Source organism: Myotis lucifugus, unplaced genomic scaffold, assembly GCF_000147115.1.
Source record: "Myotis lucifugus unplaced genomic scaffold, Myoluc2.0 scaffold_443, whole genome shotgun sequence".
Taxonomy (NCBI): Eukaryota; Metazoa; Chordata; class Mammalia; order Chiroptera; family Vespertilionidae; genus Myotis; species Myotis lucifugus.
Window position 1 is genome coordinate 315,499 of NW_005871491.1, and position 12,863 is coordinate 328,361.

The following is a 12,863-nucleotide window of genomic DNA, read 5'->3' on the forward strand; positions in this document are numbered from 1 at the left end:
AAACTATAAAAATTATAACTATTTCTCATAATTATTGAGGGGATCTCAGTGTGAGATGGATAAAGCATGTGATGAGTGTCTAAGACATATACTAGTTTCATGTACCAGAAGATAGGTACATGTGTTTTATTTTTTTAAAATATATTTTATTGATTTTTTACAGAGAGGAAGGGACAGGGATAGAGAGCTAGAAACATCGATGAGAGAGAAACATCGATCAGCTGCCTCCTGCATCCCCCCTACTGGGGATGTGCCCGCAACCAAGGTACATGCCCTTGACCAGAATCGAACCTGGGACCCTTCAGTCTGCAGGCTGATGCTCTGTCCATTGAGCCAAACCAGTTAGGGCAGGTACATGTGTTTCAAATGTACGTGGAATCAAAAGTGCTATTCTGGTTCCAGATCAGGAGCCAGGAAGAATGTTTATAAGACTGCCATAAAGTCTCCATTCCAGGTCCCCAAGAATTACCATTCCTCTCTTAAAAGAAAAACAGAAAAGTTTTTCCTGCTTCCTGGTGAGAGACAGTAAATTCACTGATAGAATATTGCCTATCGGCATAGCTGCGGACTGCCCTGTAGCCTCTGAGAGCAGATTTATATGGGTTTAGTCAGGTGCAAATCCTACTGTAAAGGTAAACTTTGATTTTTGTTATTGGAAGAAATGCATTGCTTTAGGCCTAAGCTCCTGTCTCCTGCTCTTTTTCTAGACCCCAATAAATGAAGCACATTTACGAGGGCCTCATTCCCAATATGTTATTGCCCCTTTTGTACAGGTTTGCGATGTATTTCAGGCTTTAAAAACCTAGAAGTATTTATAGGGCAGTTTCCTCTTCCGGTTGCTCCATGTAACAATTACAATAGGAATGTCAAGAAGTCCCAGCTATTTTTTTTTTCTCTTGGCATCTGCTATTTGGGGAAAAAGATTTTCTTCTAATTTTCATCAAAGCAGCTGCCTCTCCCAATTTCTTAGGTACCAAAGTAAATAGAAAGAAAATCTTCTTAAACAAGCCAAATCAAGACCACTGTTTTAAAAGGCTCTTAAGAAATAAAGACAGTATTTGAAGTGAGAGAAACAAATGCCTTCTGAAGCTTAAACTAAATCCCCTGAGAGGTGGGGTAAGCAGATACCTTTCTTTCTCCCAAAGCACCTCTTGTGCCTCTAAGGATCTCGGTGGTTTAATCTCTTGCTGGCCCCCACTAGCTAAGAAATAAGAAAGAGGCAAGTTTAAAACTATATTCATCTTCTGTGAGAGGCAGCGGAGAGCTTTGAATGCATTTTTTTTTCATCATTCTTTTTTTTGCAGCCCCAATTACTCTGGTACTTCTGAGTTCTGGTCATTGAAGATTCTTTTGAAATAAAGCTTGGGTGGTCACTCCCCACTGAGCCCAGGTTCTACATGGATGAAACAAATGCTTCTTTAGTTAGTGTACTGTGTTGTGGAGGGATGGAAGCACTTTTTCAAGTCCAAATGCAACTTCTTATTACATTAAGGGTGAAAAGAAAGGGAAAGGAGAGAGAAAGGAGAAGAGAGGTTCATTTAACCTTTCTATAATAATGCTTCCAGTATTCTCCTGCTGTTTTTTAATGTCCCTTCCATAATCACACTAGCTCCCCGCTCTGAAGCGTACTGGTGGAGGAAGGCCACCTTGCCTAGGGCAAGATAATCTGGCTCCACTGAGCTGAAGGTTAGGGTAAGGTGATTCATCACAGCCTAGATCTTTCCGCTTCTCTTAAATTTCCTGCAGAGATTGCCAGATAGGACGGAATTACACAGCTTTGAATGATTGGGCTCTTGGAGGCCCCCAAATGAAGACAGGGTGTGGCTGGAAAGATGGTTTATTTTTGACAAAGAGAATTGCTCAGTGAGAGCTTGAATTCTATGGGAAGGACCTGGGGGAAAGTCAAGGAAAAAGAAAAAAAGCATGTTCTTTGCCTGGGTAGCTTTACCTTGGGAATCTTTGAACTACACTAATTACTTTAAATGTGAAAAGCTGCAAGAAGCCTGACTTTAAAACATTTTTTGTTGTTGATTTTTGAGTAGTTAATTTGACCAAATTATGTGAATATGGAATGAATTACCAAGCTTCCCTCTTGATTTCTAAGTACATTTCTTCATTGTGAGTATGAAAGAAAATTTCAAAACAGCAAGTTCAAGTTCACTGTCTTTCATTAAAAAAGCCACAGTCCTTTCTGAGCTGGAATACCCAGCCCAGCTGAAGCTGTGTCATCAGTACCAGTGGCTTTTACTGATGAGAATTAGCACAGGGAAGGTGATGTCCACAATCTGAGTTGGTTCTAAAGATTGATGAACTCATTACACAACCATCATGGCCTTATAGTGGGCTGTCTACACAAGCAGAAATGTTTGTTACTGGCATGCCACATTTTTCTCTATAGGGATATAAAATATGATGCATGTCTGATTTCATAGTAATTGTGTTTTCCATGATATAAGCATGTTTCCTAAGTATTGGCTGTCAAAGACCATTTTCATTCACTTCAACCAAAATAATCATAAATATTATGCAGTGGCCATGAAAGAATTAAAAAGTAGTTGAGTTTCCATTTCTCATCTGCAGTAGCCTCTAAATACATTTCACCACAGAATTTTTATAAGAGTAAATTGGATTAAATAACGAGATTAATAAATTAGGTCAAATGCATATGAAAATGTCCACCAGTGTCAGGCACTATGTAGGTACTCAATAAATACGTTTTTATTTTCTTCTGCGGGTTAGAAAGATTTCAGCCTCATTAGTGAGATCATTTATTGTACAAAAGATATTTCTGTGGAGAAGGGCTTTGAATAATGGGAAAGAATCTTCCACATAGCACAGTAGTTCTCAACCTTCCTAATGCCTCAACCCTTTAACCGTTTGAGTCCCAAGCAGCCAGCGCGATCGGGCCGCTGGGATTTTATGTCGAGAAAACATATGATTTGTTTGAGCCCCAGGGGGAATTGAAAAAACACTGTCGAAGAATCCCAAACAGCACAACCGTGCTTCTTCTAAATGAGTACAAAAAGACCCAAACAGCTTGTTTTATTTTATGTCGGGAAATACCAAGCAGCGCAATCGCGCTGCTTGGGACTCAAACGGTTAATACAGTTCCTCATGTTGTGGTGACCCCCAATTTCATTGTTACAAATTGCACATAATTAAAGCATAGTGATTAATCACAAAAACAATATGTAATTATGTTTTCTGATGGTCTTAGGTGACCCCTGTGAAAGGGTCGTTCGACCCCCAAAGGGGTCGCAACCCACAGGTTGAGAACCGCTGACATAGCAGTACAGTCTCAAGATATATATAATTTGAGAAAACCATGAAGCTATTCCTTTTTCCAACAAAAAGAACATGATATCCATTAGTCTTGGGAAGAGTCATATAAAATACTCATGCCTATGAAGACAAGGATACGTGCAATGGAAACTAGGAACAGAAAGAGCAAGAGATATATAATTAATGAACTCCATATAACTGAAGTCAAAAAACTGAATTTTGAAACTGGCACTTTGTGCAATTCCAGACAAAGTCTGTCCAACACGAAAGCTTCCTAATGTTAGCATATTAGCATTAACACTACAAGCTGGAACAACCAATGAGGCAACCAGCATGCTGAAGTGAATGGTGCAGGTAATAAACAGTGAACTGTAACAAAGAAGCCACAATAGACAGAAATATGACCCCACCTACCTCTCCCCACAGGTGAGGAGGGATGGTATCTAATGAGGGCTATTGTGTGACACATTTTGTATACCTCATTTTACCCCCACAACTTCAGAATGTAAATATTACTATCACTATTTTAATGAGGAAGAAACTGAGGTTACTTAATTTACCACTGGGTCATCCAAATAGTTGGACAAAAAACAGGACCTGGGTATGTTTAACTCTAAAGCCAGACCTCTTTTACCATGCCCTTCCCTATTTCATAGTTTTGCCTAGTTTTTATTTCAAAGAGACTAAAATAACCAGAAGTGCATTCTAAAGTTCACACTATGAGATTTTTTTCGCTCAATGATTTCTTTAGTTGTCTGTTGAATGTCCCAAATAAAAATATCACCATCAGGTAGTTCTGGAGATCTGAATCAAATCTAAGTGTAGCCCTGACCTGGTGGCTCAGTTAGTTGGAATATTGTCCATAAATCAAAATGGTTGTGGTTTGATTCCCTGTCAGGGCACATACCTAGGTTATGGGTTCAGTCCCCAGTCAGGGCACCTCTGGGAGGCATGTTTCTCTCTCTCTCTCTTTCCCTCTCTCTCTAAAAATCAATAAACACACCCTTGAGTGGGGACTTTAAAAGCTCTAAGTGTATAAGCTGATTTTTATCAGCACTGAGATGACCTGATTGAATAGAATTGACAAGTAAATATTTCTGTCACCAACTTCTACAAGGTAGTGAAAATTAGTAGAATCATCTTCAAAGATCTATATTACTTTAACATATTGAATTTTAATTATCATGATGTAATGATGATTGCAATGGACTGAAAGTATGTACTCCTCAAATTCATCATGTTGGATTTCTACCCCCTAATGTGATGATATTAGGAGGTGGGACCTTTAGGCGGTAATTAGACCATGAAGACAGAGCCTTCATGAGTGGGATAAGCACTCGTGTAAAAGAGACCCCAAAGAGCTCCCCCTTGCAATTTCCTTCATATGAGGATACAGTGAGAAGCCCACTCTTTACTACCCAGAAAAGGGCTTTCTCAAAAACTGACCATGCTGGCACCCTGATCTTGGACTTCCAGCCTCCAAAACTATCCTATCTAATTAAGAGGGAATATGCTAATTGACCATCACGCCATCATAAAGATGGTGGCACCCACAGCCAATAAGGAGGGAATATGCTAATTGACTGCCATGTCCTCAAAGATGGCAGCGCCCACAGCCACAAGATGGCTGCGCCCAGTCCCCTCAGCCCTGCTGGGGCCACAGGCCTTGCCGTGTGCCTGCCTCTGGAGTCCCCCAGTCCTCTCAGCCCCCCAGCCTCCCAGGGCTGGCCCAAGGCACAGGCAAGCCTCAGATGGCAGCTGCCGAGCCACCCATGGCCGCCCGAGGCTCAGGTAACCAGGGCTGGCTGAGGCTTGCGCTGCCGGCAGTGGCAGCAGCAGAGGTGTGATGGGGGCATCTCCTTCCCCAGATTGCTGGGTCACCTCCTGCCCCTGAGGGCTCCCAGACTGTGAGAGGGGGCAGGCCAGGCTGAGGGACCCCCCCCTCCAGTGCATGAATTTTCATGCCCCAGGCCTCTAGTGGGTAAATAAGTTCCTGTTCTTTATAAGCCAACCAGTTTATGATATTCTGTTATAGCAGCTCAAACTGACTAAGAAATACTCATTACTTTTAGTCATTCAAGTGTAAGCTGATAAAACAGAGAAAAGCAGAGCTGCTGGGGTTGAAGCCAGGGGCTAAGCAGGACCTACAGGGCACCCTTCTCTCTCTGCTCACATGCTTGAGGGGGCTCTGAACAATTTCTGCTGTACAGAGTACCCAGCTAGAAAACTCTTGTCTTAAAAATTATTCACTGTGTTTTTGTAAACTTTTTTTTTCTTTTTTACAGAACTGTGGTAAGCTGGTAGATGCTATGGATGTAAAAGGAATTCAGATGTGGCTCTTAACCCCAAAAAGTAAACAATTTAGACATTAAAGCTTCAATTTAGAGTAAGTAGTGATCAGCCTTTGTCCTTCATCACTTTTCATAAGGGCTTCATTAGGTGACCCTCAGTCTAACATGTCACTCCGTTTCAGAGCTCATCTGCACATTTACCTAGAAGACTCGCTCTTATATTTTTTCTGTATATCTAGTCTGTTCTCTGATGGCCAAACAGAGATGGGGTCTAGCTCTCCCTTTTCCATTCTTCTATTCTTCTCATTTTCCTTTCACTAATGATATTGTTTCTAAGTATATTTTCGGTGCTCAGAATAAGGGAGAAACCAAAGGATCATTTTTTCTGAAGTATACTTAATATTTCTGGGTAGAAAACTACAGTCATTTCCCAAGTTCTGAATATTTTACACGCTGGTGTCAGGCCAGAACACCCCACAGTTTCTGGGTGGGATATTTATTCCCTAAGTCACCATGCACCCTAATCAGTGTGTGCTGAGAGAGGTTACTATTTTGTTGTGTTTTCTTCCCTTGGATGGGTCAGTCCAGCAATGTGAGATGTGGCTGCATCAAGGAACTTAGAGGAGGTACCATGACAGGCCCTAATATAGGCATCTGGTAACTTTCTGTATCTTGGAAAAGAGCCCATTTCTCTGCAGGTTTGTCCCACATTCTTTGTCTCCAGGTTTTAGAGTCTTCTGCTTAAACTAGTATCCTGCATCCTCTAGTAATTAGCTGTGCAACTTTGGGCATGTCATAGTTCCCTCATCTATAAAATGTGGGTAATAGTACTGCTTGCTTTGAGGACGAAATGAATTAATGCAAGTGACATATCAGCACAATTCCTGTCAAATACTAGCAATTCTTCCAAAATCATCATCTCCATCATCGTTATCATCACCACCACCATCATCATTAATTTTCACTAGCAAATACCTTCCCACCTATATAGTATACACCTCATCATTTTCCATCTCCTCCTTTACCTTTATTTAACCCTCATAGTATTTCTCATAAGCAAGCTTTACCAAGGAACAATCTTTGTTTTATACTTTCATCATATTTTCATTCTTTACATTTTTTTCTTTGGGTAATTCCACTCTTTCAAGGCCTTAAATATGACATATACATGAGTAGTGTTTTATTCACATTTATCTTTTCCCCCAGTAACAAGTCCTATAAATCCAACAGCTATTAAGTATTCTTTAGATATAACATTGAAACCTCAAACAAAATCTGCATGAGCCAAACTGATGGTTGATGTTACCATTAGCACTTCGTCCAGCTCAGGCCCTCATAATGACATGATCACCTCAATCTTTCCCCACCTGTGCAATCCTTGGAAAGGCATTTAACTGTCCTATCTCAGATAGGTACGACACTTTAATTCATCCACATTAGAGAACTATGAATTTTCTCAGAATGATGTATCTGAAGTAATAATTTTGCAAATCATGTAATGAACTGAAGTATTTAGGAATTGTTCAAAATCAGTTTTTCATTAGAATTACAGAAAGGAATTTGGGCCTTCTGCCATCTATTGGTAAATACCTACCACTGAACTCAATGTTGGGAATACAAAGAAATCTAGGACTGACCCTTCCTTCAATCATGGACTAGTTTATTAGGGAATTAAGATCTGTAAGCACCCTCTGCCAGTGTGGGTCAGTTGGTTGGACCATTGTTCCATACACTGAAAGGTCACAGGTTCGATTCTCAGTCAAGGCACATACCCAGGTTTCAGGTTCAATATCCAGTTGGGGTGTGTACTGGAAGCAGCAGATTGATATTTCTCTCTCACATTGATGTTTCTCTCTCTATCTCTCCCTCTCCCTTTTCCTCCCTCTAAAAATCAATAAAAACATATTCTCAGGTAAGGATTTAAAAAAATAAGATCTGTAAGCAAGTTGAATACCATACTCTGTGGCAAGGTCTAAAATGGCAAACCCTATGGGAACATTAAAAGGTCAGGTTCAGGGAATCTTAGTTAATACCTCACAAAATACAAATATTCCTAATTTGGGCAAATGACAAAGACTTTGGCTGATAATGCAGAGGAAGTACAATTTTCTTATTTCCTCCCTCAGCTCCAGTTTACCCACCAAAAAAATTGCACATGGTCACCAAGGCATCTAGTGCTTATCTACCTGAAGTCAAAATTCTTCTTACTTGCTCAATGTGAGTACTTATATAGTAGTAAAAAAAAAAACCTCTTCCTCTAAGCTCAAGGCTTTTTTGAGTATGCACAATTATTTTCTATTGTTATAGGCTACTTAACTAAGCAGGATTGGCTTTCTTCATTAAATATACTCACCACATTTGTAAGAGTAATTCTGGATTCAGATACAGTTTAAATTACCACATGGTAAAAACAGCCTCTGTGTTCAAATCACTCATTACATTTGAGTGTTTAATTTTCTTCATCAGCCAAACAATCTATAATAATAATCTATAATAATAAATGTAATATGCTAATTAAACCGGACAGCCTAACGACCTTCCGGATGTCATTCCAGACATCCTTCCAGACTAAGCCTATGGGGGCCGAGGCAGAGGTGGTTAGGGGCGATCAGGCAGGCAGGCAAGCAGTTGGGGGTGATCAGGCAGGCAGGCAGAGGAGTTAGGGGCGATCAGGCAGGAAGGCAGAGGGGTTAGGGGGAATGAGGCAGGCAGGCAGGCGAGCGGTTAGGAGCCAGCGGTCCCGGATTGCAAGAGGGTGCAGGCAAGACTGAGGGATTCCCCCCGACCCCGGAAACAAATTTTGTGCACCGAGCCTCTAGTACACTTATAAACACTTTTAATTAACTCTTTTGTCCTACAAATTATAGCATATAGAACCAGAGGTAATTTAGTGGGTAGGAAGTTCTTAATATGAACCAGGTGGTTCATTTTCTATGAACATTAGCTCTTTCAGTGTTTTCATAAGGCTCTTGCCATTGGTAATATGTTTCTTTTGCATAATGGAAAAAAGAATTAGACATATCATCATGCCCCATATTATAGACATATCATCATGCCTACTCTTTATACTTTGATCTTTCAGAATAAAGTAAAAACACACTATAAATTTCTTTACTGTACAGCACAGGTCTGGTTCCAGTGTGCATAGAGCCACTGTCACCAGGAGTCTTGAGTCCGGTTATTTTAAAAGTTTCACTCCAAAAGCTCCACTGGCACAGACATTTAATGTTACCATTTTATTCCATTTTGTAAGTTTTTGGTCTTTCAAAAGTTCAAAATAATCCAATCCACAAAAACATACATAAGTTCTTACTATGTCAGGATACTAAGTTAGCTACCATAATTACCATCAAAAACAAACACACATCCACACTGAGTTCTGAGCTTCCATAATATGGCAGGCATGTTTCAAAGCTACCCCTGCTCTATGGCCACCACCACAGTACTGTACTCACAGAGGGATTCCTTCACTTTCAGCAAGAAAGGAGAAATGATATCTTCCTCTTTCCGCCTTTCAGTTTAAACCAAACCCATGAATTGCACTAACACTCAATAGGTAGAGAAGACAGTGTTCACAATTTGCATAGGATCTAAGGTGTGCAGCAATGATGGCATTCACTAAAACCACACCAGCTGCCCCAGAACCAGCAGTGTGGCTGGGCAGCCACTCTGTGCCAAGAACTAAGCAATTAGCGCCTCTGTTGTGTTTAACTAGCAAGGAGGCGGTCTCAGAAGGCACTTTTACCACCAATCACCAGAAGAGAATTACTTGTGCCATTGGAAAGGGGACAATATTTAAAGATAATTCTAAAACTCACATTATTTTTAATTCATGGTAAAATGTTCTCCCTCACAATGCAACATGTTGCTGAATCTAAATATTTATAGTCATCTAGGTTTCAGTATAATTCAGGGCAAGACTTTTTCTAATGGAGTGTTAATATTTTTCAAAAGAATAATTCTGGGACATTTCCCAGATAAGCATCTGGCTTTTTCATGGTTCCCTAAGGAAAGAATTTACAAGGGAAGACAGTGGAATAATTACATTTATTAACATTTTATTGTATGCATGATTTTTTTTACACATCTGTAAGCAGCCCACGCTTTTTCAGGTACCAACTGGTTCTGTTTTCCTTTATTTGTCTCTGAGTAGCTGACATGAATGATAGCATCTAGCAATACGCCTCCCCAACACACACACACACATACACTTTAGTGAGTATTCAGTAAGATTCAGTTCCATAATGAGTATAATTTGTTGGGTGGAATATATTTTACCAATCATAAACTTTTGTAATGGAATTATTTTCAAGAATTGTCACTAGTCACATTAATTTCAAATTAAACAATGATTAAATAGACAGAACATGGAACTGAACAGCCCAGACATGGAATTAGAAATAACAAGAATAGTAGTTCTACAGCTCCACTGAGGCAGCAAAAGGAAACAATGATGCAAATGATTGCAACATTTCGGGTATGCTGTTTTCTAGGGAGAAGATCTATAAAATTCACTAGATTCTCAGTGAATTACAATGTCTTACCTTTTATATTATTCTTTTCTATGAGTCATTATTGAATTTCAGAAGACATCATGAGAATACAGATGATATTTGGTTATTTAAATCTAGGTATTAGTAAGTTGCATTATTTGTTTCAAAATAGAATTTATTAAGTCATTGAGTAACTTTGATGTGAATAAGGTATCCCCTCAGGCAAAATATATCCTAACAAAGGAGAGATATGTGGACAAAGACAATATAATATCAGGCATTATGACATAAATGACCTGAGACACATAAACTCTCCTGGAACTTTAAGAAGAGCATGCTAGATTAGAGTTAGAACAGAAAAAAAATCCATGAAGGAGATGGTGTATAAAAAGAATTTTGAATTATGATTGGAATTTCAGTTGATGGAAAAGAATGGAAAGTGAAATCCAGTTAGACATGGTTTAATGTCATAGAAGTAAAAAGATAGTTGATTCAGTGATCAATCCAAATGAAGCCTGCAAACAAGAAATCAAGAGAAGGGTGAGACTCAGAAGGGCAGTAATTGAGGAATTACGAAAGATCCCCAAGAGCAAAGCTGTATCATTAGATGCCAAGACTGAGACTGTTCAACCTTCGTATTCCCAATGACTATGTACCGATGCAAAAGTTGGACAGTGAAGAAAGCTGCTATAAAAAAAAATGATTCATTTGAAATATGGAGTTGGAGGAAAGCTCTACAGATACCCTGGACCCCTAGAAAGATGAACAAGTGGGTCCTAGAGCAAATCAAGCCTGAAACATCACTGGAGGCAAACATGACAAAATTGAAGCTGTCCTCCTTCAGGCACATCATGAGAAGGCAGGGTTCTTTGGAAGAGACAATAATGCTGGGGGGGGGGGCGGGAAACACAAAATTAAAACAGAAGAACAAGAGGTTGACCAAATATGAAATAGATTGAGTCTGTGAAAGAAGCCATGAGTCTGAGCCTGCAGGAGCTGAGCAGGGATGTTGAGGACAGGAACTTGTGGACATCACTCATTCATAGGGTTGCTAGGAGTCAACTCAATGGCATATAACACACATGCAAAGAAGGAAGTGAATGAGTTTTGTCTCATTGGAGTGTAGAGCATTCATGGAAGATAATCTGGGGAAGGCAGTTTTGGATAAATCTTGTGTTGAAAAAAGAAAGAGAGGAAACTCAGATATCTTAACAACTGTTCATATAAAACATAAGCCACTGAAGGGTGGGTGAGAAGCAAAATGATGTTAAGTTATAAAATATGGTTTCTAAACTGTAAGGAGAATAAATCCTATTATCAGGAGTTACCCTTGTTTTACTACACATGAGGATACTTTTGCAGATAGGCATTTCAAGATGAGAGCTGGGGGAGAATTAATTATTTTGTATGAGGGAACAGATGAACATATAAAGTTTCCAGGAGAAAGAAGATCCAGAGGACCCCGGCTGGTGTGACTCCATTGGTTGGAGTCAGTCTCTCTCTCTATAGATAGGTAGATTAGATAGATGATATAGATATAGATATAGATATAGATATAGATATAGATATAGATATAGATATAGATATAGATATAGATAGATATAGATGATATATAGGTATATATACATGTATATATAGGTATATATAAATATACTAGCAGTCCGGTGAATGAAATTCGTGCACTGGGGATGGGTGTCCCTCAACCCAGCCTGCACCCTCTCCAATCTGGGAACCCTTGGGGGATATCTGACTGCCGGTTTAGGCCCGATCCCACAGGGATCAGACACCCCTCTTACAGTCCGGGACTGCTGGCTCCTAACCCTTCCCTGCCTGCCTGATTGCCTCTAATCGCTTCTGCCTGCCAGCCTGATCACCCCCTAACCACTCCCCTGACAGACTGATCGATGCCTAACTGCTCCCCTGCTGGCCTGATTACCCCAACTGCCGTCCCCTGCCAGCCTGGTTCCCCCCAACTGCCCTCCCCTGGAGGCTTGGTTGCCCCCAAAAGCCCTCCCCTGCATGCCTGGTCACCCCTAATTGTCCTCCCCTGCCAGCCTGGTTGCCCCTAACTGTCCTCCACTGCTGACCTGGTCACCCCCAACTGCCCTCCCTGCCGGCCATCTTGTGGTGGCTGTCTTGTGATGACATGGGTGTGGCCATCTTATGACCACATGAGGGCAGCCATCTTGTGACCACATGGGCGTTGCCATCTTATGTGAGGGCATGATGGTCAATTTGCTTATTACTTCTTAATTATATAGAATATAGATCTCTCTCTCTCTCTCTCTCTCTCTCTCTCTATATATATATATATATATATCTTTCCCTTTCTCTCTTTCTAAAAATCAAAAAAATCAAAAAGCATATCCTCAGATGAGGATGAAGATTAAGAATAAGATTAAGATTAAGAATAAGATTAAGAAGAAGAAGAAGAAGAAGGAGAAGGAGAAGGAGAAAAAGAAGAAGAAGAAGAAGAAGAAGAAGAAGAAGAAGAAGAAGAAGAAGAAGAAGAAGAAGAAGAAGAAGAAGAAGAGGAAGAAGAAGAAGGAAAAGGAAAAGGAAAAGAAAGGAAAAGGAAAAGGAAAAGGAAAATAAACTGAGAACAAGCCACATGGCGCGTCGGTTTCACTCGATTATTTAGCGGGAGGGGGACAATAAAAAAACTAACAGCTCTGTTCCGGAGCTACAAAACCCCAGGTCCCCGTGAACTCGGAACGTAAAACAGGAAGCCCAGAGCCACGCCCCCCGACGGCGTCCGCCACTACCGCGCGGTTACCGGGGCACCGGGGCGGGAACT

At 40.4% G+C, this 12,863-nt stretch overlaps 1 pseudogene; it reads left to right on the plus strand.

Annotated features, from left to right (window-relative positions):
* The window catches only part of LOC102423033, a 37,382-nt pseudogene that overhangs the window by 518 nt on the left and 24,001 nt on the right, over window positions 1-12,863 (plus strand).